At 43.4% G+C, this 24,852-nt stretch overlaps 1 protein-coding gene across 2 annotated transcripts in view; it reads right to left on the bottom strand.

Annotated features, from left to right (window-relative positions):
• Positions 1-18,523, bottom strand: part of ATP6V1C1 (ATPase H+ transporting V1 subunit C1) — a 36,635-nt gene extending 18,112 nt beyond the window's left edge. Inside the window, exon 1 of one of the 2 annotated variants that reach the window (XM_036337968.1) lies at positions 18,332-18,523. The gene's annotated coding sequence lies outside the window, so the exon portion shown is untranslated. The remainder of the gene's footprint in view (positions 1-18,331) is intronic. The other variant, XM_036337967.1, reaches the window with a different exon arrangement.
• Positions 18,524-24,852: the final 6,329 nt, after the last annotated feature.

The raw sequence follows: 24,852 nt of genomic DNA, 5'->3' as shown, positions 1-24,852 counted from the left end.
AAGAAAAAAAGAAAAGAAAGAAAGAAGAATCTTGACAATCAGCCCTGCATTTAAAAACATGACCTTAGGGTAGGAGTGGAGGATACAACACTATTGGATCTGAGTGAGAAAGAGGCCGTGGATCTCCTTTTTCAGCAGTTCCAGTCCCATTAAGACACAACCAACCCTCTTCTACAGTCCTTCTCTCTCCCCCTCTCCCCCTCTCTCATACACACACGCAAACACGAAAAGTACAGAGCCAAATGTATTCAGAATCTAAGTAGTAAAGCACACAAACCAAAAAGAACTCATAAAAATTAAAATATAATAGTATCATTATTTCTACTTTAATATGCCTTCATTACAACCACTATCAGCTTTCTACTACCACTGCTTGTTTAACCTGTCCTGAAACTTGAAGGCTATCTTAGATAGAAGATAACTATCTTACAAAGTTGTCTTGGTAACAAAATCAGATAGTGAACTTTATAAAGAACTTGATAAATTTAAATTACCTTTAAAATGTAAATTATAGTTAATCATAATGAACTTTCATAATTTCAGAAGCCCACTGCAATTAAAGTAATCCTACCTAGTCATTACACAATTGAAAGTGAATTTAACGTAGATGCCATTCTATATGTTTGTGTGTGTTTTTGAGCTTCAGTTTGTAGAGCACCTGCATTATACCAGGTACTGGTCTAAAGTTTTATGCATTATTATCCCAATCATCCCATCACCTCTATGAAATACATATCGCCCTACCCACTTACAGGTAAGAAACTCAGAGAAGATAAACTGGTATAAGTTTAGACAGTAAAGAATTGTACTCTAAGTGTCTTTTCCAACAATACTGATAAAGCTGCATAAAGAGCTATAATTGAATGGCCAACAAACTAAACACAGACTTGTTAGTGATGGCTAGACCAGACAAAGCACTTGGTCTGGCCAGAAAACAGTACAACTTTACTGGCTGTCCAAGGATGGAAGCTACTCAAAGCACCAGTTCTAAGGAGGCCATCCAAAGATAAGCTGCGATTTAAAACAAAAGCAAAACCAAAATCCTCACTAGCCTACACGAGAAACTTCAAATGTTAAACTTCAAAGTTATTACAAAAACACCAGAGGCCCAGTGCACGAGATTCTGCGAGAGTCCCTCAGCCCGTCCTGTGCCCTCTGGCAGTCCAGGAGCCCTCCTTAGCCCTTGGGGGATATCCCTCCACCACCACTGCGCTCGCCAGCCTTGAGCTGAGCTGGCTTCTGGCTGAGCGGTGCTCCCCCTGTGGGAGCGCACTGACCACCAGGGGACAGCTCCTGCGTTGAGCGTCTTCCCCCCGGTGGTCAGTGCACATCATAGCGACCGGCTGTTCTGCTGTTCGGTTGATTTGCATGTTACCCTTTTATTATATAGGATAAGTCTACCCATATTCTTTCCAACCTGACTTTTTCACTCAACCTATTTTTAGAATTATTCATGGTGATTCATATAGACATAGTTCATTTTAAATGCTATATGGTATTTTTAAGCAAACTAAAATTTATCCATTTTCCTCTGATAGTTATATTGTTTTACTTTTTGGCTATTATAAACAAGTCTGCAGTGCACAACTTTGTACTACATGTTTCTGTTTTGTAAGTTTCTCCAGGACAGAGAGGAGTAAAACAGCTGAATTGAAGGGTATGATAATGTGGTAGAATTTTCTCAAAAATGAAGGCTTGCTTTGACCAGCAAAACACATGGAAGCCACACTATTATAAGTTCAGGGCCCAGGCCATGAGAGACCTTGAAACTTCAACGTATGTTTACTGGATGGCTGCCCTCGGACCACCATGGAAGGAGGCCAGTCTAGCCTATTGTGAGACAAGAGGCCAGATGGCAGAGGAACAGCACTGTAGCTGACAACCAGCATAAACTGGCAAACACGTGAGTGAGACCATCTTGAAGCTTTCTGCCCAGCCAGTGTCCCAGCTAAATCAGGCCCATTAACGAGCACAGATGAAACAAACAGGAGAACCACCGAGACAACCCACAGAACCAGGAGAAATAAGAAATCACTGTGTCAAGCACTAAATTTGGGGTGGTTTGTTATGTATCATGAGATAACTGACAAAGACCAACATCAATTCTATTGGGTATTGCCAAACTGTTCTCCAAAGCAATTACCAACATACATTCACATACAATGGTATACATTGTTCATAACTATATGCTTACAGAAAGCACAAAAGCATACATAAAAGGGGCTTTTTTAGTTATTTATATAAGACATTATCTCTTTAAAAAATATTTGGGGTAAATATGACAAAATGTAATACCTATTAAAACTGGGTAGTGGGTACATGGATGTCTATTAATCTAAAATACTTCAACTTTTCCTGTAAACTTGAAATATTTCAAAATTAAATACTTAAAATCTGTTACAAGAATTAATTTATGATAAATTAAATAGAATACTTAGCAAATTTATAAAAAAATACAAGTTTCATGAAACTTCAAATGGAATAGCCAGAGAATAGTCTAGTTACCAGATTAATCCTCCAAGCACAACTTATCTGTGTTTTTTAACTTTTCTGTTTTAACCCTAGCAGATACGCTTTCTAAACTATTTATATCCTCTTATAACCAAGTGTAATATATTGAACACAAACCTTTTTGATGTTTCAGGATTTTTTTAGGAAATATTTTCGAGCCCTGGCCAGCATTGGTCAGTGGGTTGGGTGTCATCCCATGCACCAAAAGGTTGCCAGTTCGATTCCCAGTCAGGGCACATGCCTGGGTTGCGGGCTCGATCCCCAGTAGGGGGCATGCTGATCATTGTTTTTTTTTCTCTATTCCCGTCCCCTCTCTCTCTCTAAAACAAAATTTTTAATTTAATTTAAAAATTAAATTCCTAGTGAAATGGTGCGGGTCTATCACCTGCTTTCCTGTCATCCCCTTGTGCTCTCCTGCAACACCCAGGGCACCTCACATCAGCTGCTCCAATACCTGTCACCTTTCCACTTTCCTTTGTCCTCTTTGGCCTTGGTTATCACCTTATCTCTGTCTCCTGAATCTCATTTTCTTGCACTTCACCAATCTAGCTTTTTCAGCCCAAACACCAATTACAGGACTACCTTGGCCTTTTAAATTCTCAGTTGAATTCTATACATCTTTAAATTTATTTTAATAATCCCAATCTTCTAAGTCAGTGGTCGGCAAACTCATTAGTCAACAGAGCCAAATATCAACAGTACAACGATTGAAATTTCTTTTGAGAGCCAAATTTTTTAAACTAAACTATATAGGTAGGTACATTCAACTTTAAATTCACGGTTTTCGTCTTCCGTTTTTCTTTGCTTCTTCTTTGTAGCCATCTCAGAGAGGGCATCTAAAAAAATGTTTAATTTTATAATAATAAAGCCACCAACACAAAAGAATTACAATTCTTAAAGTGATGACAAAAATACCTGTAGGATTTGCAGCTGGTTGGAAAAATACAGGTAACTTTATGCTTCGAATAGGTACTTTTGTCACCTGGGCACAATTTGCGGACGCGACTAGCACTAACCATTGCACAATGAGACTGCTGACTGACTGGCTCACTCAACTCATGCATGAATCGTGCGCGCCTCCCCCGCTGCGTATCCTGCGGCCTCGCCTACACTGCATCTCCCATCGCCCAACCGACCGACACCCCCCACTTCTTCTAACGCCACTTCTTCAAAATAGACTCACCGAGGCCGAAAACCGACTTCTGCATGTGGGCCACGAAGTTTCAATCGCACTGTACATGCGTGCCCGCACGTGGTATTTTGTGGAAGAGCCACACTCAAGGGGCCAAAGAGCCACATGTGGCTCGCGAGCTGCGGTTTGCCGACCACTGTTCTAAGTGATAGTAGTTTTGGAAAATTGAGGTTTTATTGTAATTATTTATACAAGTGATTCTGTTAAACAAAGTATAGTTGATCACATATTTTTATACCTCCTTTCTCCCCCAAAATGGCAAGTTTTGATAGTCAATTGTTAAGTCCTTACTGATTTTACTGTTAAATTATCTAAATTGCAGCTTCTTAAAAGACTGTAATAATATGAGCTATTACTGTAGATGTCACTATCATACCATTGAGAGTTCTAGGAAATCTTTTTCATCTAATAGGTTTCCAAAGGACTTCAAGAAATTACAACCTCCTGGTTCATAGGTCAACACTCAACCACAGAGCCACACTGGCCAGGCACATGCCCTGGTTTTGGGCTCCATGGGGGGGGGGGGGGTGGTGTGTAAGTAGCAGCCAATCAATGATTCTCTCTCATTATTAATGTTTCTATCTCTCTCCTTTCCTCTCTGAAATCAATAAAAATATATTTTTAAAAATTGTTCTCATAATTGATGTTTCTCTCTCCCTCTATGAATATTTTTAAATACTTAAATTTTTTAAAAAATAAATTAGAAAAAGGATCCCATTTTCTCATCTATAAATACCTGCTCTATCCTACTTCACTGAGCTTTTATCAAGATCAAATAAAACGATTATCACGATAATTCTAAAAGAAACTGGAGTCCAAAAATGTTTAGGAAAATTATAGAATGTTCTCTAGTTCCATTTTTTAACTGAAGCTTTCTCTAGAGCCTGTTTGGAGATGAGGAGGCAAAGACCTCTTCCGTGCTTAATATGTGTTATATACACTTCTCATTCATTATCTTAATTCTCACGTCATCCCTCAGGGGTGGGCAAACTTTTTGACTCGAGGGCCACAATGCGTTCTTAAACTGGACCAGAGGGCCGGAACAAAAGCATGGATGGAGTGTTTGTGTGAACTAATATAAATTCAAAGTAAACATCATTACATAAAAGGGTACGGTCTTTTTTTTCAATAGTTTTATTCATTTCAAACGGGCCGAATCCGGCCCGCGGGCCGTAGTTTGCCCACGGCTGCATGTAATACTCAGAGAGGTTAGTCATTTACCAAGGTCACACAACTAGCAAATGGGGTTCAAATCTCGCTGTACTGCACTATTAAGACCATGTTATTTCTATTGTGTCATGCTAAAAGAAAATGTGCTGCACCTAAGCCTACCTGAGCTCTCCTGTTGGAAGAGTGATCCACACACAGCCTTAAACCCTTTCACCTCATGTTTGATTCCAGGTCAGAAAACCCTGCAGGCCCAGTGAATTCTGCTACTAGATAAAGGGACCTGAGCTTCCTTTCCCTTTTGTTTTGATTCCTAAAACAGCAGCATCCAACCTTCAATACTATCCTATCTCCTAGAACAATGATTCCTCCAAATAGAAAAGCATTTTTTTTTTTTAAAATTAGATATTCAAGAGACCTGGCGCTCAAGAGCACAAACTTTGGAGTCTCACATAGTTAAAACCCTGACTCTCTCCTCTTACTAGTTTCCACATCTGTAAAGTGGAATATTACAAATCTCCTCCCAGAGCTGTTGGAAGGAATGAATAAAATGATGCATCTAGATCTTCCCCTTTCCATTCGACCTCCCTTCCTGGGGGTGACTGTATTTGCTGCTGCCCCAACTCATCCTAATTCCAAAGGCTGTTCCCAGTATTCCAGATGGAAAAGATATTGTTTACTTAATATCTTACAAATGTTACTATTACGCATTTATCACACTATCCTCCCTCTTTTTTAATAACATACTTTCTACTCCACCATACTGGGAAATCCTGAAGGGCCAAAATCATATCATCCCTGAAGCCCTGAACGCCAGCATACACAATTAATAAAGAGTTGTCTTATGAATAAATGAAGGGTAATTATAACAGTGACTCTGAATTAATCAAAACATCTAATTAGGGGAAAAATAAGGACCAAGAAAAATATGTAATCATTTTTTATTTAGGGGCTTTCAGAAAACAAATCCTAATTTTAGTTTATAAATTAAAAATTGGTTAAGTTGCAGATTACTAAGCCTTTGTCTTTTGTTATTTTAAGGGTGAATCCAATCAAAATATAAAAGAGAGGGCTGCCGAAACCGGTTTGGCTCGGTGGATAGAGCGTCGGCCTGCGGACTGAGAGGTCCCAGGTTCGATTCCGGTCAGGGGCATGTGCCTGGGTTGCGGGCACTTCCCCAGTGGGAAATGTGCAGGAGGCAGCTGATCGATGTTTCTCTCTCGTCGATGTTTCTAACTCTCTATCTCTCTCCCTTCCTCTCTGTAAAAAATCAATAAAATATATTTTAAAAAAAAAAAAAGAGAGGGCTTGAGGAAAAAAAAATTATCTGTGCTTTAGCAAAGACATGGCTTCAGTCCTTTTATCTCCTAGTCAAAGCAAACTGTAAAAAGAACCTGATGGGAAAGACAAGCTACTTCAATACCTAAGGATAAATTAAGAACTGCCCATGAGGACAGCATCAGTAAGTCTTTTGCAAAATCCCTGTTTTCTCTGTCTTGAAACAATGTTCACTTTTATCCTGTCATCTATGCAAGTCACATAAAAAAACTCTTCTTGAAATTTAAGAACAATTTAAGCTCAGTTCCAAACAAAAGTTTTCGTTGCAGGTCAATGTATATGCTTTTTTTGGTTAGAAAATGAAATCCATGTTGCTAAACGTATTTCCCTTCTCTCGGCTGCATGTAAGCAGAGTGAAAATTGGTGTCCATCTCACCAAGAACCTGGACTTCTGTTTTTATTCCTAATTATTTCCTTTTGTTTCAGCTTGTATTTTGGAAGACAGGAACAAATGCAGCAAATCATACTAAAGAGGAAATTATTAAAAAGGCATACCAATTAAATGCTGGAGTTCCTCAAGACTCACATCTAGGTCTAAGTCCCTCTGTTATATGTAGGTATGGATGTGTGCGTACACAGTTTTTCTCTCTACACTCAAGGCAACTTCAGTCTAGATGCTGAACACTCTCCAAAATTTCTATCTCCAGCCCAGGCCTCTCCACTGCTTCTAGAGCTGTACCTAGCAAGTCCCCACAACCGCTTACAGGATACCTTCACTGGGGTGTCTCAAAAGCACCTAAAACCCAACATTTCTCATCAAACTCATAATCTCGTCCCCCAAACGTGGTCATACTCCAGTGTTTCCTGAGTCAGTCCAGGCAACAACTAGAGTTGTCAAATGTCATCAAGAAAGCAGCCAATACTTCCTGGGCACCTCCTGTCTACTAGCACCAGTCAAAACACTTTACAGGTATTAAGTCACTTAGTATTTTTAAAACAACCCTATCAGATGGGTAGTAGTTGCAAATGAAGAAACCAAGGCACAGACCACATATGTATTCATGTAATATGTCACAAGAACATATATGCTAAAGATAAATGTTTTATATGCTCTCATAGCACCTTCCCAAGGGGCACTGTTTATTAATGTTTCTCTTTCAAATAAACTGCCCATTAGGGTAAGTGGAAACACTGATAGATTTCACTCACAACTGTATCTGCAGTACCTGGCACAGAAAGCTGGTATGTAGAACCTCAAAAAGTTTATGCTGACTATTCTCAAATGAATAAATAATTGTAAGGGTTAAATGAGATAATATAAAGTACCTGGCTTATAATTGTATCTTCACATAAAAGTGTCAAAAATCAACTTTACTGAAATATAATTTATATACAATAAAATATACTCATTATAAGAGTAGTTTCATGAGTTATTGACAAACACATATACAGTGGGGCCTTGACTTACGAGTGTCCCGACTAACGAGTTTTTCGAGATACAAGCCATCTCTCGGCCGATTTTTTGCTTTGAGTTGCGAGCTAAAATTCGGGTTACGAGCCAGCTTCAGATACCCCACCGCTAGTTGGCGCAGCGAACGTCACAGTGAACGCCACAACATCAGCCCAGCATCATGTGTCTCACTCGTTCACAATTGATTTGACATACGAGTGATTTGACTTACGAGCTCCATCACAGAACAAATTAAACTCGTAAGTCAAGGCCCCACTGTATCTGTATAACTAGCACTAAAACCAAATTTAAGAACATTTCTGTCATCCCAAAGCCTTCCCTCATACCCAGTCCCAATCAGTCCCTACCCCATGCCAGCCCTGGGCAGATGCTAATCCGCTTTGTGTCACACTATGGATGACTTCTGTTCTGCCTGATCTAGAATTTCATTGCAAATTCATGGAAGCATACATTATGTACTCTTTTGTCCCTGGCTTCTTCCGCTCAGCATGTCTGACCTTTGTCCATGCTGAGTGTATCAGCAGTTCATTCTGTTTATTGCTTAGTATTCCATTACATAAATGTACTAGTTTGCTTATCTATTCATCTGTTGATGGAAATTTGGATTGTCACTGGTTTGGGGCCATTAACAACAAGGGTGCTATGAACATTCCTCTACAAAGTTTTTTGTAAAAATATTTTTTAATTTCTTTCGGATAGACATCTTAAAATGAAATTTCTGAGTTGACTAATTAGCATATATTTAACTTTATAAGAAGCTGCCAAACTGTTTTCCAAAATAGTTATAACATTTTATATTCCATTAGCAAGATATACAAGTTCCAGTTGTTCCACATGCTCACGAACACTGAGTTCTGTGAAGTTTTCAATTGGGATGTCTAATATATCAGTTTATTTTATAATACAGAGTGGGGCAAAAGGAAGTTTACAGTTGTGAGTACCTGAAAGTTTATTATTGTATTACTAGAGGCCCAGTGCACAAAATTCATGCACTGGGGGCGGGAGGGGGGGGGCGGGGGATTCCCTCAACCCAGCCTGCCCCTCTCACAGTCCAGGAGCCCTCAGTGGATGTCCTACTGACGGCCAGTCTGTCAGCAGAGGCTCAGAGCAGGCCTGAGTGTGTGTGTGTGTGTGTGTGTGTGTGTGTGTCCACTGGGGGCCTGCCGCATGGAGGCTCAGAGCAGGAGTCCCTCTGTGCTGATCTCTCAGGCTCCTGGCCTCCACTGCATGTTTTTCTTTCCCTTGAGCTGTGGCCAGGGTGGGGTACTGCCTGCAGGCTGCGCTTTCCTGCTCATGGATCACCGGATCACTGCAGAGACCAGGGGCAGGCCCTGCTGGGTGCTGCCTGTGGGGAACTTTCCTGCTCTGGGATCGCCATGGCGATCCCAGGAGCAGGCCCACCTAGGGGTGGGCCGCCCTCTGCACTGGCCTGCTCTGGGATCGCCATGGGGTCCCGGCTGGGGCGGGGCTTAGGTGACGCGATCGCGCCGCCTAAGCCCGGCCGCCCAGGGCCGCACACGGGGCCCAGATGGCATCTGGCACTGGCCAGCCCTGCCTGCAGTATGCAAATTAGCTGATGGGAGGCGTAGTGAAGGTACGGTCAATTACCATGTTTGTCTATTATTAGATAGGATTATGTATTATTGTATTGTTCTCCATATGAAAAATTGTAAACCTACTTTGCCCAACCCTGAATATACTTTCTGAGCATAAGAAAAATGTGCCTACCCCAAGGTCACAAAGATTTATCTTGCTTGGACTTCATGAGCTTCTTGAATCTGTGTTTATAGTTTTCATCAAATTTGGAAATACTTCATCCATTATTTTCTTCAAAATTTTTTCTGCTTCCCTTGCACTTCTTTTGAGATAGACGTTACATGTTAAACTACCTGCTATTGTCCCACAGGTCAATGAGCTTCTATTCATTTTTTTAGCTGTTTTGTTTGTTCTTTGTGCTTCAGTTTGGATATTCTTGCTGTATCTTTCCATTTGCTGACCCTTTCTTTAGAATAATCTGCTATTCATCTCATAAAGTGAATTTTTCCCACTTTAGATGTATTTTTAAGCTTTATAAGTTCCATATTTTTACACTTTCCATTTCTTTCCTCACAATGTTCATGTTTTCTGTTAAATCACTAAGAATATTCATAATTTATAATGTTATTAGTGTTGCTCACTGGATTTTATCTTTTTTTTTTTTTTCCCAGAAAGGCAAAGGGGGGAAAGGGAGGGAGAGGGAGAGAGAAACATTGATTAGATCGAACCCACAATCTAGGTAAGTGCCCTGACCAGTAATCGAACCCACAACCTTTCAGTGTATGGATGATGCTCCTACCACTGAGCCAACTGGCCAGGGCTTGTCTTCCTTTTTAAAGAATGCTGTATTTTGTTTTGACAAGTAGTCAAGTCACTTGAGAATCAGCATGATCAGCCGTGGGCAAACTACGGCCCGCGGGCCGGATCCGGCCCGTTCGGCTGTTCTATCCGGCCCGCGGAGCCGAAAGAGTGGAGGGTTCTCTTGCTCTCCCCTCCGCTCCTTCACCAGCAGCAGTGTTAACATGTATTAGTTCACACAAACACTCCATCCATGCTTTTGTTCCGGCCTCCGGTCCAGTTTAAGAACCCATTGTGGCCCTCGAGTCAAAAAGTTTGCCCACCCCTGCGCATGATCCATTCAAAGCTTGTTTTTAAACTGTTCAGATGTGTCTACGGTGGCACTCTAGGACTACTCTAGCTCTACTACCAAGAGCTGAGCTTCTGGGGGTCCTACTGAATGCTCCAGGTATTTAAGAAAGTATCCCAATGCCTCTTGGCCCCAGGAACCCCAGAAATTATTCAGCTTAAAGCTCTCTAGGGATTTTTGCTGGCCCCTGTGCAGAGATACCTGAACAGGTTTCTGTCTACCTCCCTCCTCTCTGCCAATCTGACGTGCAAATTCCAGCCAGAAAAGCCTCCCCCAACTCAGTCTCCTCAATTCAGCACGACAACATGCTTTGCTTGGTTTCCCCTTCCCAAACCAGGGTCAAGAGAATGGCTCCAGGCAGAAAGATGGAGGGATTATAGAGCTCGCTTCACCTGTTTCCTCTCAGTTCCTATACTACCTGTTATCCAAGATCTGGAAGCAGTTTTTTCATATATTTTGTTGTTTTCTAGTTGTTTATGGAAAGAAAATATGTTGCCAGTTATTTCATTGTGGCCAAACATTGAAGTCTTATCCAGTTTTGTTGTATGAATTTTTCTTGAGTTTTTGGTTTTGCTATCTAATTGCTGTTTGTTTCTATGTAAGAATCCGGCCACAACCTCCTAGCCTCTCTCAGTCCCATATTTTAACATTTAACAAAAAACAGGAGTAACAACAACAGGACATGAAAAATGTAACAAGTCTAGGCTGAAAGACTATAGTAATACTGTGTTTGTGAAGAATGAAGCACACCAATGAACATGTACTGCTTTGGTAATAAGGACTAAAAATGTTCATTTTCATTAAATATAAAAAGAACAGATGCAGCTTGAACAAATGTCCCGCACATGCACATGTGTCATTAATGTGCAAATGTATGGCATGGTATCATAACTAATAAAATATAAATTCATTTAAAAGTGTTAATAAAGATGTAACTTGCCATCATTAATATATTCTTAATTTAAAATTTTATCACATGAGACCCCCCAAAAAATGTTGGGATTAAAAAGGGAGGGCAGCCCTAGCTGGTTTGGCTCAGTGGATAGAGCATCGGCCTGTGGGCTGAAGGGTCCCGGTTTGATTCCAGTCAAGGGCACATGCTCGGGTTGTGCTGGATCCCCAGTAAGTAGTAGGGGGTGTGCAGGAGGCAGCAGATCAATGATTCTCTCTCATCATCAATGTTTCTATCTCTCTCTCTCCTTCTCTCTTCCTCTCTGAAATCAATAAAAATGTATTTTTTTAAAAAAGGGAGGACAATTTCTGAAAGGCAGTTTGTCAATATTTATCGATAGCCAAATTATGTGCACACATTTTAGCCCAACTTTAAGGAAACAAAGATATGTATAGGTATAAACATTAAATTTTTAAAGACTGTTAAATATTACCTCCTGGAAATGGATTAAAAATGTTTATTTACAACCTTTCTGTATATTTCTATTTCTTAAATTTTAAATAAATTACATATAAACACACACACACACACAAAAAATACTTTTTAAAAAGTATTCTAACCTCACACTTGAAACCACTGAAAAGTTTAGAGACCACTCATTAAATGGTGTGGCAACAAAGAACTTCGGTGATAATACCAAAGAGAAGGACAAAGCTGGTCAGCAGTAGCTATCTATGTCTGAAGCATGAGATCAAAGCTGGTTAACAGCCTATCTCACCAGGAATTACAGCCAGAGAAAACCCACAAGCGAATTTCAGGGAGCACACTGTTAAGGCCAGAGAACTGCACTGAGACTATGAAGACTTGGAATCGAATCTCAGTTCTGTGTATCACTGTCTGCATAAATTTCATTTGTAAAATGAAAGGATTGGATTATGATATCCAGGATCTTTTTCTGTTCCTTTATACCATGAATCTATATTGGTCGAGATTTAAAACTTCTTTTTTTCTATTTTCTTGTTATGTCCCTCAGGTAATTCAGATGATTGGTTCAGTTTCAGAACCACTGTACTAAAACAGGCATTTCTGTGGTTATATAGTGATTAGTGAATGTTACAACAAATAGCAAATATTCTTTAATAAGATGGCTGAAAGTCATATCACCATTACCAAGAATCACACACTACTGTTAGCCCTGTATTACATAAATGATTTTTGTGCTCTGTTGTTTAGAAACTTTATATATATCAACTGCCTTATTGCATGCTATCTGTGGAAGCTTACAAACTTTAAAAAAGTGAAAGCAATCTATAACAATAAAAGCGTAATATGCTAATTAAACCAGATAGCCGAACGACCTTCCGGATGTCCTTCCCGGCAAAGCTGTGGTGGTGGGGGCTGAGGCAGAGGTGGTTGGGGCAATCAGGCAGGCAGGCAGGCAGGCAGTCAAACAGTTACGGGCGATCAGGCAGGCAGAGCAGTTAGGGGCAATTAGGCAGGCAGGTGAGCAGTTGGGAGCGATCAGGCAGACAGAGGGGTTAGGGGCAATCAGGCAGGTAGGCAGGCGAGCTGTTAGGAGCCAGCGGTCCCCCATTGCAAGAGGGTGCAGGTCAGGCTGAGGGACCCCCTCTAACCCCCCTCTAGCCCCTTTGCATGAATTTTGTGCACCAGGCCTCTAGTATGATACATAAAATTGAGTACAGGGCAAAACAAAATCTGGTTAAACTCTTTTTTTACTCAAAAAATGCACAATTTTATTTAATTTATGGAGGACAGAATACAGGGGATTTTAAATGGCAGAAAATTTCTTGTAATTTCTGGGAAGGCCAGAAAAATTGGTAGGCATGGCAAAGGAGGGCACTGTACACCTATTACTGAAGTCATCATTGGAACCTTCTGAGTTCCCAGACACTTCCTCTCTGCCTCGGGCAACTCAGCAGTGACCCAGGGAGCAAACAATGCCTTCCATGCCAGGGGGTTCCCTGAGTCTACACTCATGGCTCCCAACATGTTACTTCCCTTTTTTACTGGTAATGGCAATCACTTATTGAATATGTACTATATAATAAGCACTTTATTACGCCAAGCAATTTTGTGCTTAATTCTTTCAAAATGTTATCACCACCCCCACCTGCAAAGGAGAGAAGTGAATGAAATTACTTGCCCAAGGTCACACTGCTAGCAACTGCATACATTTTACATGCTTGTTTATTAAAATACTACTCTTAACTTCTATATCCTCAACATCTAGGAGACTGCCTGTCACTAACAAGCACTCAGGTATCTGTCCAACAAATATGATGGCACTACATATAGGGTTTTACAACCAAATGGTACCTCTATCATGAGGGTCTATATCAGCAATGAGTGGGTAAGGGCTAAATAAGGGTCTATCCCAAATGCCAATAGCACCCACAGAAAAACACTAAACTATAGGCTGATTCATAAAAATAATAATCTTTCATGGTAAAGTTAACCCACCTGTTAATGAGCTTAATTTACAAGTAACTTCATATTCATTGATAGTTGCCTTAAAATACCTTAAAAGGTACATCAGTCTCATTTTATATAACACCATTTTTGCTGTTGTTAATCCTCACCAGAGGGTATTTTTTCCATTGATTTTTAGAGTGAAAGAAAAGGGGAAAGAAGAAGGGGAAGGGGAGAGGGGGAGAGGGAGAAAGGAATAAGGAGAGGGAGAGAGACATCAATGTGAGAGAGGCACATCGATTGGTTGATTGATTGCCTCCCACAGCCACCCCAACTGGGGCCCAGGACTGAACCTGCAACCCAGTTACATGCCCTTGACCTAAAACAAACCCGAGATCCTTTGTTGAGCAGGATCTGGTCTCTAACCACCAAACACCCCTGCAGGGCTTATCTGGCATTTTATTTTCAAACTAGAGACCCGGTACACGAATTCGTGCACCACTGGGGTCCCTTGGCCTGGCCTGCGGGATCAGGCCAAAATGGCTCTCTGACATCCCCTGAGAGGTCCCAGATTGCGAGAGGGTGCAGGCCAGGCCGAGGGACCCCACCAGTGCACGAGGGGGACCAGGGAGGGACACGGGAGGTTGGCTAGCCAGGGACAGTCCACGGGAAGGCTCCAGGGTATGTCGCTCAGTCCTGATCAGCTGAACCCCAGCAGCAAGCTAACCTACCAGTCAGAGTGTCTGCCCCCTGGTGGTCAGTTTACATCATAGCGACTGGCCGACCGGTCAACTGTCTGCCCCCTAGTGGTCAGCGCGCATTATAGCGAGCAATTGAGCGACCTTAGCATATCATTAGCATATAACGCTTTGATTGGTTAAACAGCCAACTGGTCGACCAGACACTTAGCATATTAGGCTTTTATTATATAGGAAACACACACATCTCATTTCATTTTATTTTAATTGATTTCAGAGAGGAAAGGAGAGATAGAAACATCAATGATGAGAGAGAATTATTGATCGGCTGCCTCCTGCATGCACCCTACTGGGGATCGAGCCTGCAACCTGGGCATGTGCCCTTGGCAGGAATTGAACCTGGGACCTTTCAGTCCACAGGCCGACACTATCCATTGAGCCAAACCGGCTAGGGCGCATCTCATTTTAAATATAGAGCTAATGTTCCATTTTATATTCTCTGATGGAACCAAAGCACCTCTCCTCCAATGTCCACCTGCCTCCTTTCAGCAGATCTGCACAATGATATAGCATAAGAAGCAGACTTGCCTCTGGAAAATCATTTTGCTTCATTATCAAGACTAGAGTTTGAAATTTCTAGTCCCAAGGTCAACAGGAAATTTTAGATTGCCCTGGTTCATTGCCTGAGCTATCTTTCCAAGGGCATTATGCTAATGGTTTCTACTATGTCTTAAAAGCATCATTGAAATGGGAATTTAATAAGAATTAGTTTACAACTAAAATTGTATAAAAATCCACATCCAAAGAGTGAAAGAGATTTACTATTGCAGACAGATCAGAATATAGACAAGAACAAAACTTAACTAGGAATACTTAGTTACAAAACCTAGTTCCGCCTGAACAGACTTAAGTTCAAAAGACTGTTTAGGGCAGGGGTGGGCAAACTTTTTGACTCGAGGGCCACAATGGGTTCTTAAACTGCACCGGAGGGCCGGAACAAAAGCATGGATGGAGTGTTTGTGTGAACTAATATAAATTCAAAGTAAACATCATTACAGAAAAGGGTATGGTCTTTTTTTTCAATAGTTTTATTCATTTCAAACGGATCCGGCCCACGGGGCCGTAGTTTGCCCATGGCTGGTTTAGGGGCTGATGGACTATAAGGAGAGCCTATTGCAAAGGTTTATTCTGGTATTCTAGTTTTGCTTTTTGACCAATGGATTATTTCGCAAGTTGGGAGGGGGGGGGGGTGTCAGAGAATGAGATTTCTGAAGCCAGAAGTTTCTTTTCAGTTATAAAAACAAATTTATATGAGGCTCCTGACTAATATGCCAAAAAATAAAAATGAGCATATCCGGCAGTTTTAAAAGCAGATTTACTTTAATCACCTAGCTCTCAGCATTTACTTTAGTCAGACCCCAAGTACCGTTTCTTTAGATTGTATCTAGGCTAGTCCCTGCAAGACATACCAAAAGAGAAAAAGATCCGGGAATTCTGAGACAACCCTGAGGCTCAGTCTTCAGCAAAATGTGAGACTTGCTTATTGACAAAATAACCCTGACTGACAACCTGAGCACTTTCAGCTTGCTGTTTGTTATTACCTCCAACTGAACTGCAAACTGAATAGCTTTACTCAAGCTTACAGAAAACAGTTTTTAACCAGCGCCAATCCCCTGGAGCTATCCTACCAGAAAAAGTTCACCCAAAGTTCTGAACCACAGATTACAGTGCAGCTTCAAGAAACTCACCCTTCTCTCTAGATGGGATTGTGGTAAGTACTGTGTAGGTAGTCAGCAGGAACAATAGACCAGCTACTGTGGAAGTTATGCTAGACTTGGACTAATCACTATATCTGTTTCTTAGTTCCAAAGTCCAAGATCGGTTCCTATTTATACAGTGAATAGCATTTTCATCTACTTCCCTCAAAGACCTGTGAGAATAAACATGAAAGGTAACTGAGTCCTCCCCGTGACTGACTACTGTTCCATAGAAGATATTTTGGAAGATAACATTACCAAAGGATAAAATTGGAAAGCCAAAACAGATTTTTGCAAAGGAGTCAACCACAAAACGATCCAGCTCCCCCACCCCCTGTACTTCAGGGCTGCTTAGGGGTACAGGTAGTTATAACAACCCGCAGTGAAGGATGCAAATAGAATCACCCTTTCCCTCCCCGAATCTTAGCCCCTAAATCTCTAAAAGTTTACACAGCATTCTCCTTAACTACCTTTTGGAAGAGATAAGGTGTCTGGCCTTCCAGTCTTTCAGAGGCTTCTCACTTCCTGCAGGAAAGTTTAAACTGCTTTGCCATCTCTTGGTGAAATGACAACGCCCTTCTGAGATGATCTCTCTTCATTCACTTTTGCATCCTCCACATTCTCAACAAAATTTTCTTTTCAAATCCATGTCGACTCCCTTCACTGCCTATAACCTTCACTGGCTTCCCTCTGCTTTGGGGAATAAAAGCCCTGCTGGGCCTGACCGCCGGCTTCCCCCACCTGCCTGCCTTACGTGGCTCCCTCCAGATTCAGCCATGCGAGTCCCCCTACCACTTCTCAGCTTTATTCTTCCTCACATCTCAGGGCATTAACATTTGCTGTCCCCTCAGCCGGGAATGTTTCCCCTTACACCTTAACATCCTTTTCGGACATTAAGTCCAAAAGTCACGGCCTCCAAAAAGCCGTCTTTGAACCTTCTGTAAAGGCTATGTCCTTTACACACGCTTACACATCACCCTCGGTTATTCCTTCAAAGCAAATTTCAGACTCAAAAGCATGTCCTCTGCTTGACTGTAAGCCCTATGAGACCCGGTGTGTTTTCTAACTCCTAGGACCAACACAGTGCCTGGTATATATAGCGGAGCCTGTAGTAGTTGAATGAATAAGTAAAGAAGGCATTGAAAAGTCTGCGTGACCTGGCCCCCAACTTTACTTCCCACTTCTCCGCAATTCCAATCCACCAAACTGGGCTTTGGACGCTCCTAGAAGCACCCCTTCCCTCATCGTCAGGCCTTCAAACCCTGCGGCTTTCCCGGCCGAGCAAGTTCCCCCCGTGTCTCTCCGCCTGTTCAGACCCCACGGGCTCGCCAGGACCTACCTCCAGTCACCTTTCCTCCGGGATATTTCGCGGTAGTGCCCGTCCATTCATTCGCCCGTCCCTGCTCCACCATGCCCCAGCACTCAGCACTCCTTCTTCTAATGGCACAGAATCTCACCGCGTCACGTCCGTGACTTATCTCCCCGACACGGGTGCCAGCTCCTCAGGCTGCCCTGTTCACACCCCACTAAGGACCGCGCGCTCACTGAGGTCTCCCCCCCCCCCCGACACACCCCGTTTTTCCTCGGAAGAGAATACGCGCTTCCCCCAACGCCTGTTTCCCAGGCGATTCAATCTGCCTTATGTGACTCTCCCCTCGAGCTCCTTTCCAGGAGGCTCTTGCCCACCCTTCCCCCATCCTAATGAATGGTTTGAATTCTCTGGATTCTTGCTCTCCCCATGCCTGCAAGGACCCCGAGTCCTCGGTGAGGGCCCCCTGCCTACAGCGAGCGGCTCGCAACCCCTTCAAAGTGCCATCAACACCCGCCCCCCTTCACGCCCCTACACCCAGCGAGGGCTCTTTCGCTCGCGGTGACCTCACACACACCACCCCGGGTCCTCCTCTGGGCCGCTCACCTTCATCCCCCTCAAGCAAGGGGGCGTGGGTACCCTGGACACCCCCTCCCTCCTCCAAGGGGAAATGTCCCGGCCCGCAGCGTTTCTCCTTTTCGCCTCTGCCATTGAGTACCCTCGTCGCGTCCTTTCTTTTTCCCTCCTTCCTCTTCTTAAGGGGCAGAGCCTGGGCCTAAGATGACGAAGAACCGGTGCCGAGAAACCAGTCACAGCCACCCAAGCCGGCGCCAACGCCACAGCCCCGGGCCCCGCGCCCGCCCCCATCCATCCCAGCCGGCGACCGCCACGCCAGCTCCGGCCCGGCCGGGACGCCCACCCCTGGTCGCCATCGCTCACTGACCCAGGCAGGTGTCCAACGAGGATGTGGCGGCAGAAACAGGTGCGGAGGCGGACGGCCTGGCAGACGTTAAGGGCTCAGCGCTCCATCCCTTCCCGGACCTAAGCTCGGGCCTCACGGCTTCCAGGATCCCAGCGCCCGAGGAGCGAGTCACGTGCCAGCCGGGGCAGTCAGCTGACCGCGGCGCGCGCCCTCCCGCCCCCGCGCGCGCTCCTGCGCAGCCGCAGCTCCGGCCCGACCGCCGAAGGGGCGGGGCTGGGAGACCCGGGAGAGGGGCGGGCCGATCTCCGAAGTGGGCGGGGCTGGGAGGCCGGGGGGAGAGAGGGGCGGGCCGATCCCCGAAGGGGGTGGAGTCTTCCGCTCAGCCCGGTGCGGGCGGAGTCCCGTTCGCCCCCTGCGAGTGTCAGCGCCCCCATTCCTCACGCCTAACGTGATCCCACGTCTTCAGGTTCCTGCGGGTTGGTTCCGGTCTCCCCTTCTGCACGGCCTTCTCCCCTCGGGGCTTGGCTCGGGCAGCCCCGTTTTCTGAGTCATAGCCTTACGGGTTCATTGTAGCTGGTTCACATTTTCCTGCCCGTCCACTTGACGTTAATTCCATAAATGCTCACCGCGCGTTTACCGTGCACTAGGAATTGAGTTCTTTTTTTTTTTTTTTTTTTTTTTTTTAGGATGAGGTATCGGAGCGATTCGCTTCTTGAGCATGTTACCTAGTTATGTTATCTAGTTCATGGGTTTGTGTGGTGCGTGGTAAACGTAACTAGTTGAAACCACTTGGGAAGGGGAAACTAAGGAAGGTGTGGGGACAAAGACACCGAGGGGAGGAAGCGTGACCTTTGGGGGGCGGGCAACCCTTTGAGACAAGTATATTATTTACCCCATTTACGTGTGCGCAAACTGAGACAGGTGATTATGTAATTGGGCCCGGGGGTGAGTGGCAGATCTGAGTTCTGACCCCAGGCTGTCTGGCTCCCGTGTCCCTGCTCAACCTCTGGAGCAGAAAGCCTCTACTGATCTGTCTCTGAGACGCCCTCCTTTCATACCCTGCATGCTCATGCACTCACGGCATGTAGCTCACTTCACTTGCATTCGTCCTGACCTTACAAAGGCCACCTTTTCCTCCGAGTCTTACATAGGCATTGTACATAGTACATCGTAAGCATTTAACCACATAGATTTCACAACTAAAGCGCAGGCGAGGTTTCCAAACATTTTATGATGGAGGGCAAGGGAAGAGGTTATCTGGGTAATTAAACTGTAAGTTCTTTTCTTCTGTTCCCTAAACTAATAGAAATTATTATCTTTGTCATTATCTTCTTTGAAATGTTATGAAACCTGGGCAGCAGCAAATGTTCATAGACATAGAAAAACATTTTTTAAAAGTAGTTCTGCCCTCCGACCTTCATTTCAAGATTTTGTTACCTTTATTATTAGTCAAATTTGCTCAATGGTTGCCCATGAACAAAATCTATTTAATTTTCATGTTATTTACACAAATATTCTAAAGTACCACAGTAAGTTAGCATTCAATAGTTATAATGAACCAATCAGTTAACCAAAAAAAAAGCAAAAACATGCAAAAAAAGACCTAGTATTTAATAATTATAAACATCTATTTCATCTCCTATTTTATTGTTACACCTAATTTCTCAATTTATAAACATCGTTCCAAAAAAATTGATTTACTGAAGGGAGAATGTGTATAAAAATTATCAACAGAAATAATGAACACCCATTTTAAGCACCCTTTGAATATTACTATTTTATTGAGTGTATTTATTTATTTATGTGACTACTGTAGGAAAATAATTATTCATGGATCTGTCACATTTCTGTATATCTTGTGAGTAGAAACACTAACTCCCTTCTTTCCAAACTATCTTTTCAAGGATATTTGTAGAGCAAACAGCATTGGAAGAGAAATAACATTCCCTCTGAAGAACTGAATAGCCACACTTACTGTATAGCCTAAAAGATTTGGGTTCTCTAAGCTCAGTTACTCTCCTGTAATGACTGTGTGTCCCCTCATCCATCTGGGCCCATCTGTGTCCCATTGTGGGAATTAGGGGCACGGGGAACTGATGCAGATATGCCTGTGCTCATACCACTTGCTGTGCTGTGTGTAAAAATCCCACCTCTGACCCAGGGATCTTGTGCCAGCTGCCAGTATCCATGAGACTGTGACATGCCAGGCTAACTTATAGGGCAAAATCTTAGGCCTTCCTCAGTTCTCGAAAGTGTGGGTGACAGTGATGGAATACATCAAAGACAGGGCTTTCTCGAAGAGAAAGGATGAGGATCTCATGGGCCAATAATGGAATTTTCAAGAAGTCCGTAGAAATTGATAGTGAGCCAAATTGTATTGAAACAGGAATTTTAGGGGAATATAGACAGGCTTAGGGAAATTTTAGAATTGGGGTCCATGGAAAAACACAGAGCTACAGATTGGGAGAAGGTACAGCTCCATAACACAAGTAAGCCAGATGCAGGGAGCAGCAACAGTTACATTTACATAAGACAAGGGAGCTGGAAGTAGCCAAAAAGGTCTATATTTACAAAATAAAGAAGAAGGAAGAAAGCCAGAAAGAAAAGAACAATGAGGGAGGAGGGCATCACTTGTCCCGGCTGGTGTTTGACCTTTGAGTGCAGGAGTTACTATAGTAACCAGTCCAAAGGAATAGTGACCAATCAGAGGGGATATCAAGGCACCAGGATCTGCAGCCTTTATAAGCCATAGGGAAAAAGAACTCAGTGGGACCCTTTTCCCCCTCCCCATGTGGGAATCCATTCTGTGGGACTCTTTCCCTCTCCCCACGTGGGAGTCTGTACTTGTTCTTCAATAAATTTCCACCTTTACTATACTACCCTCTGTCCATGGATTCATTCTTTGACTCCAGTGGACAAAGAATCCGGGTTCCAGCCCAAAAATTCCATTTCAGTATGGTCCCTTGGAATCATAAATTGTATGGCCTGCTAAACAATAAATTGCCCTCTGCTTTATTACCTGTTAATGCAGAAGAATTGGGGAAGTTGTTGCAGGCCAGGTTGTCTCAAAGACTCCAAATGGGGCCATGGTTGCTATGCTACTGAAGTCCCTCCTCCAGACAGAGGCACTTCCTCACCATTTTGGCAATCAGCCTCAGGTTTGCCCCTTAGAATGACTAGTACTGGTATTTGTCCTGGGTAGGCAGAAGGTCCCACCCTCTATTGAACAATAATTACAGGGATCATACGGATAATGACCACTTGGTTGAGTACATTACTTGCCAAGTCTCCTTACAGTGGCCTGTGTGGGCCAAAGTGGAGACATAAGTCTCTGTAATTTATAAAAAATGCCTTGTCCCTCATGTATAACTCTTCTAGATGAAAGGTCTGGTTGAGAGCAGGGAATGATTGGGGAAATGTAAAGGTATAGCAGCTGATCAATGATTCTCTCTCATCATATGCTGTAGCTACTGGAATGGGACAGACCGATTTTGTGATGGTAAAGGGAGAAAAACAACCCACATCTGGGAAAGTAACACCGTAGACCTCAGCAGGAGTCGGGGAGGAAGGACCTCCAGTGTCTTTGTCTTTCAGAATCATCCCTGGAGGCTTTTTTTCAGGGAGGAAACCATCTTAGAGTGATTCTCCAAAACTGTTGAGCACCTTCTGTTTAATTCACTGTTGGGTCCACCATCCCCTGCCAGATGGCTCTGAGCACAGTGGAGGCTTGGTTGCCATTCCCTTTAACCTTAAAGGGTCTCTACCTGAATAGCAAGGGATGGCCCCAGCTCCTACCCCTCCCCCACAAAATACCTGTCAACACCTCTGGATGTCTTCCCCAACCCCATTCTATAGCCATTGCTCAGCCATTCCATGGGGTGGATAAATGCCACCTTCCTGGTGACATGGACAAACAGCAATCTGACTGCCCTCGGGCAGCTCCTCCATAAACAAGGACTGAACTCGATTATTCAAAAGCTGCCTGAAAACTATAAGATTTAACAGCTGGTGAAGAGGCCATGTTGGGGGTATTGTTAACCTATGCCCACTGAATGGTATAGTTCTGACTTGAGGACCCCAACAGTTGTAAGTAATACTTTCTTTCACGGTTACCATGTGCACCCCCAGAACTATATTGCTTGCATGGAAGCCAGGCTTTACCTTGACTCGCTTTTAAAAGCATGGTATCTTGAACCTTAGGTAGTGATCATAAGATACCTTCAAGAATTTAAGGAAACACAACCAGTAAAGAACATAGCCCTCGAATGACTGTGGGGATTTCTCCAAAATGAAGCTTCCTTTGATTATGCAGTTATTATGGACAATCAGCAACCAGTTGTTGCCACAATGGAGGTCAATTAGAAAAAGCAGCACAAAAATTGTCCCTGAGTTTAGTTGAAGTGATGACACCAACTCAATGCCAGAAGGCATTCACGTCAGCCTCAACTTATTGGCCAGAGAAATATTGTAACACTAGAATAAAGTCTATATGAGACAATGAACAGATGTGGTCCCAGCCTGTCCATTAGGTTAATCACAGGGGCCAGTGGAGTGGCCTCTTTATGGGAAAACTCACCAGAAGCCACGACAGTGGACAAACTGGGAAACAATGCCTCATAGGGTTTCTTGCATTTCTGCCATTGTTCTGGGCTCGCTTTTCAAGGATGTCTCTATAACAAACGGTGTTGGGAGACAGAGATAGTACTTCCCTCCAGAGCAAGGGTTAGGTAAGCATGTATTACAACAAACATGTATTTTAGGATAGTTTTAGATTTACAGAAAGGTTGTAAAGATAATAGAGTTTCCATAAACCCTACACTCAGTTTCCACAATTCTCTTACCTTGTATTAGTATGGTGTATTTGTCTAGGCAAGCTTTTATACCATCTAGTCTGAAAGATTTGGTTCCCTCAGCTTAGGGTTTCTCTCCTGTAATGCAACCCACCATGTATCCAGGTGTCCAGCTGGGTCTGTCTATACAATCCTAAAGGACTCAGAGGCCAGGGGAGCTGACGTAAACATGACTATGCTCATGCCGATTACTGTGCCATGAATAATAAAGTCCTTTCTCTCTGTCCCAAAGGCTTGTCTCTTATACGGTATCCATTAAAATATGTCAGACTGACTGGATAGCTTACAAGCAGGATAAAATCCCCAATTCTTCACATTTTTAACAATATCCTCCTTCCCCTACCCACTCCCCACATGACTGTAAGCTCCTTGCAGGCCTGAAATAGGTTCCTGTTTGATAGAGACATATTGAACTGAACTAAATGGGGTAATAGTTTATTTTATCAATTGTGTAGAGTGAATTTGAGGTCAGAGGTCAGGCTGGTATCTGCATAGAATTGGGTCATATCACTCAGACTTTGCCTAGTAATTGAAAGGGAATGGAACACACTCTATGGGCCCATGGGAGTAAAGCGACCATCGGAGTGAAGGTGAGAGAAAGCAGAGTGTGGGGGAGTTGGACAAGTGAGGGCTATCTGCAAGGTGACAGAGAAGCCCAGGCCAGTTGGTAAGCCTGGTGTCTGAAGGATGCAGGAATAGACCCTCAGGTATTGCCGTCATGCGGTCATGAGGGTGCATGAGGAGCACAGTAACACACCATAAGTCACGTCAGCGTAGCTCAGTGACAGGAGGGTCCGGCGGACATTCAGCGAGGTCCATGAGCCTTTGGGCGGGCCCTGGCTCTTGGCCTGGAGTTCAGCAGTGGGAGTCCAGTCCTGACCTGTACAGCAGCAAAAGGGACCTGGATTCCAAAGTAGGGATCCTCCGACAGAGCTGGATGTACTCTGAAAAGTACAATTAATATCATAATATCACTTTATTTTTGGAGGGGAACACAGTGTATCAAATAGAAATTACAGAAATTAACATCTGACAAAATACTCTTGGCATAACTGATTCTCTGGGGGCCTTGGGCAATAGCCAAGTTGCCAAAACTGTAGTTGGTCCGTTGGGCACAGGGCGATGATCGTGAATCTCGGCATGGTGAGCTGGAGGGTCTCCTGTCTCTGCCCCCTCATCCCTCAAGGCTGGCCTCAGAGACTGACACAGAGCCCTGAGCCTCCGGGAAAAAAGCTGCCTCAGAAGCTGAACACAAGCTGAACAACCATGTGAATAATCACAACCTGTTAACACACATGCCACACATTTGCTTTTTAAAAATATATATATTTTTATTGATTTCAGAGAGGAAGGGAGAGACAGAAACATCAATGATGAGAGAGAATCATTGATCAGCTGCCTCCTGCACGCCCCTCATTGGGGATCGAGCCTGCAACCTGGGCATGCGCCCTGCACCTGACCTGCAATCGAACGGCGGCCTCCTGGTTCCTAGGTCGATGCTAAAACACTGAGCCATGCCAGTAGGCTACACATTTACTTTTAAAGCTTTTTCACTTTTAAAAGTTAAAGCATCATTACACAGTTGGATTATGAAAAAACAATCCCTGACATGAATTAAACCCCCAAAGTAGCAATTTCCTTAGAAACCATCTAAATATAGCTACTAATGTATATTAGCATAAGAGATGACCT

The sequence above is a fragment of the Myotis myotis genome, unplaced genomic scaffold, assembly GCF_014108235.1.
Source record: "Myotis myotis isolate mMyoMyo1 unplaced genomic scaffold, mMyoMyo1.p scaffold_m19_p_16, whole genome shotgun sequence".
NCBI classification, from domain to species: domain Eukaryota; kingdom Metazoa; phylum Chordata; class Mammalia; order Chiroptera; family Vespertilionidae; genus Myotis; species Myotis myotis.
This window is presented reverse-complemented; position numbering and strand designations above follow the sequence as displayed.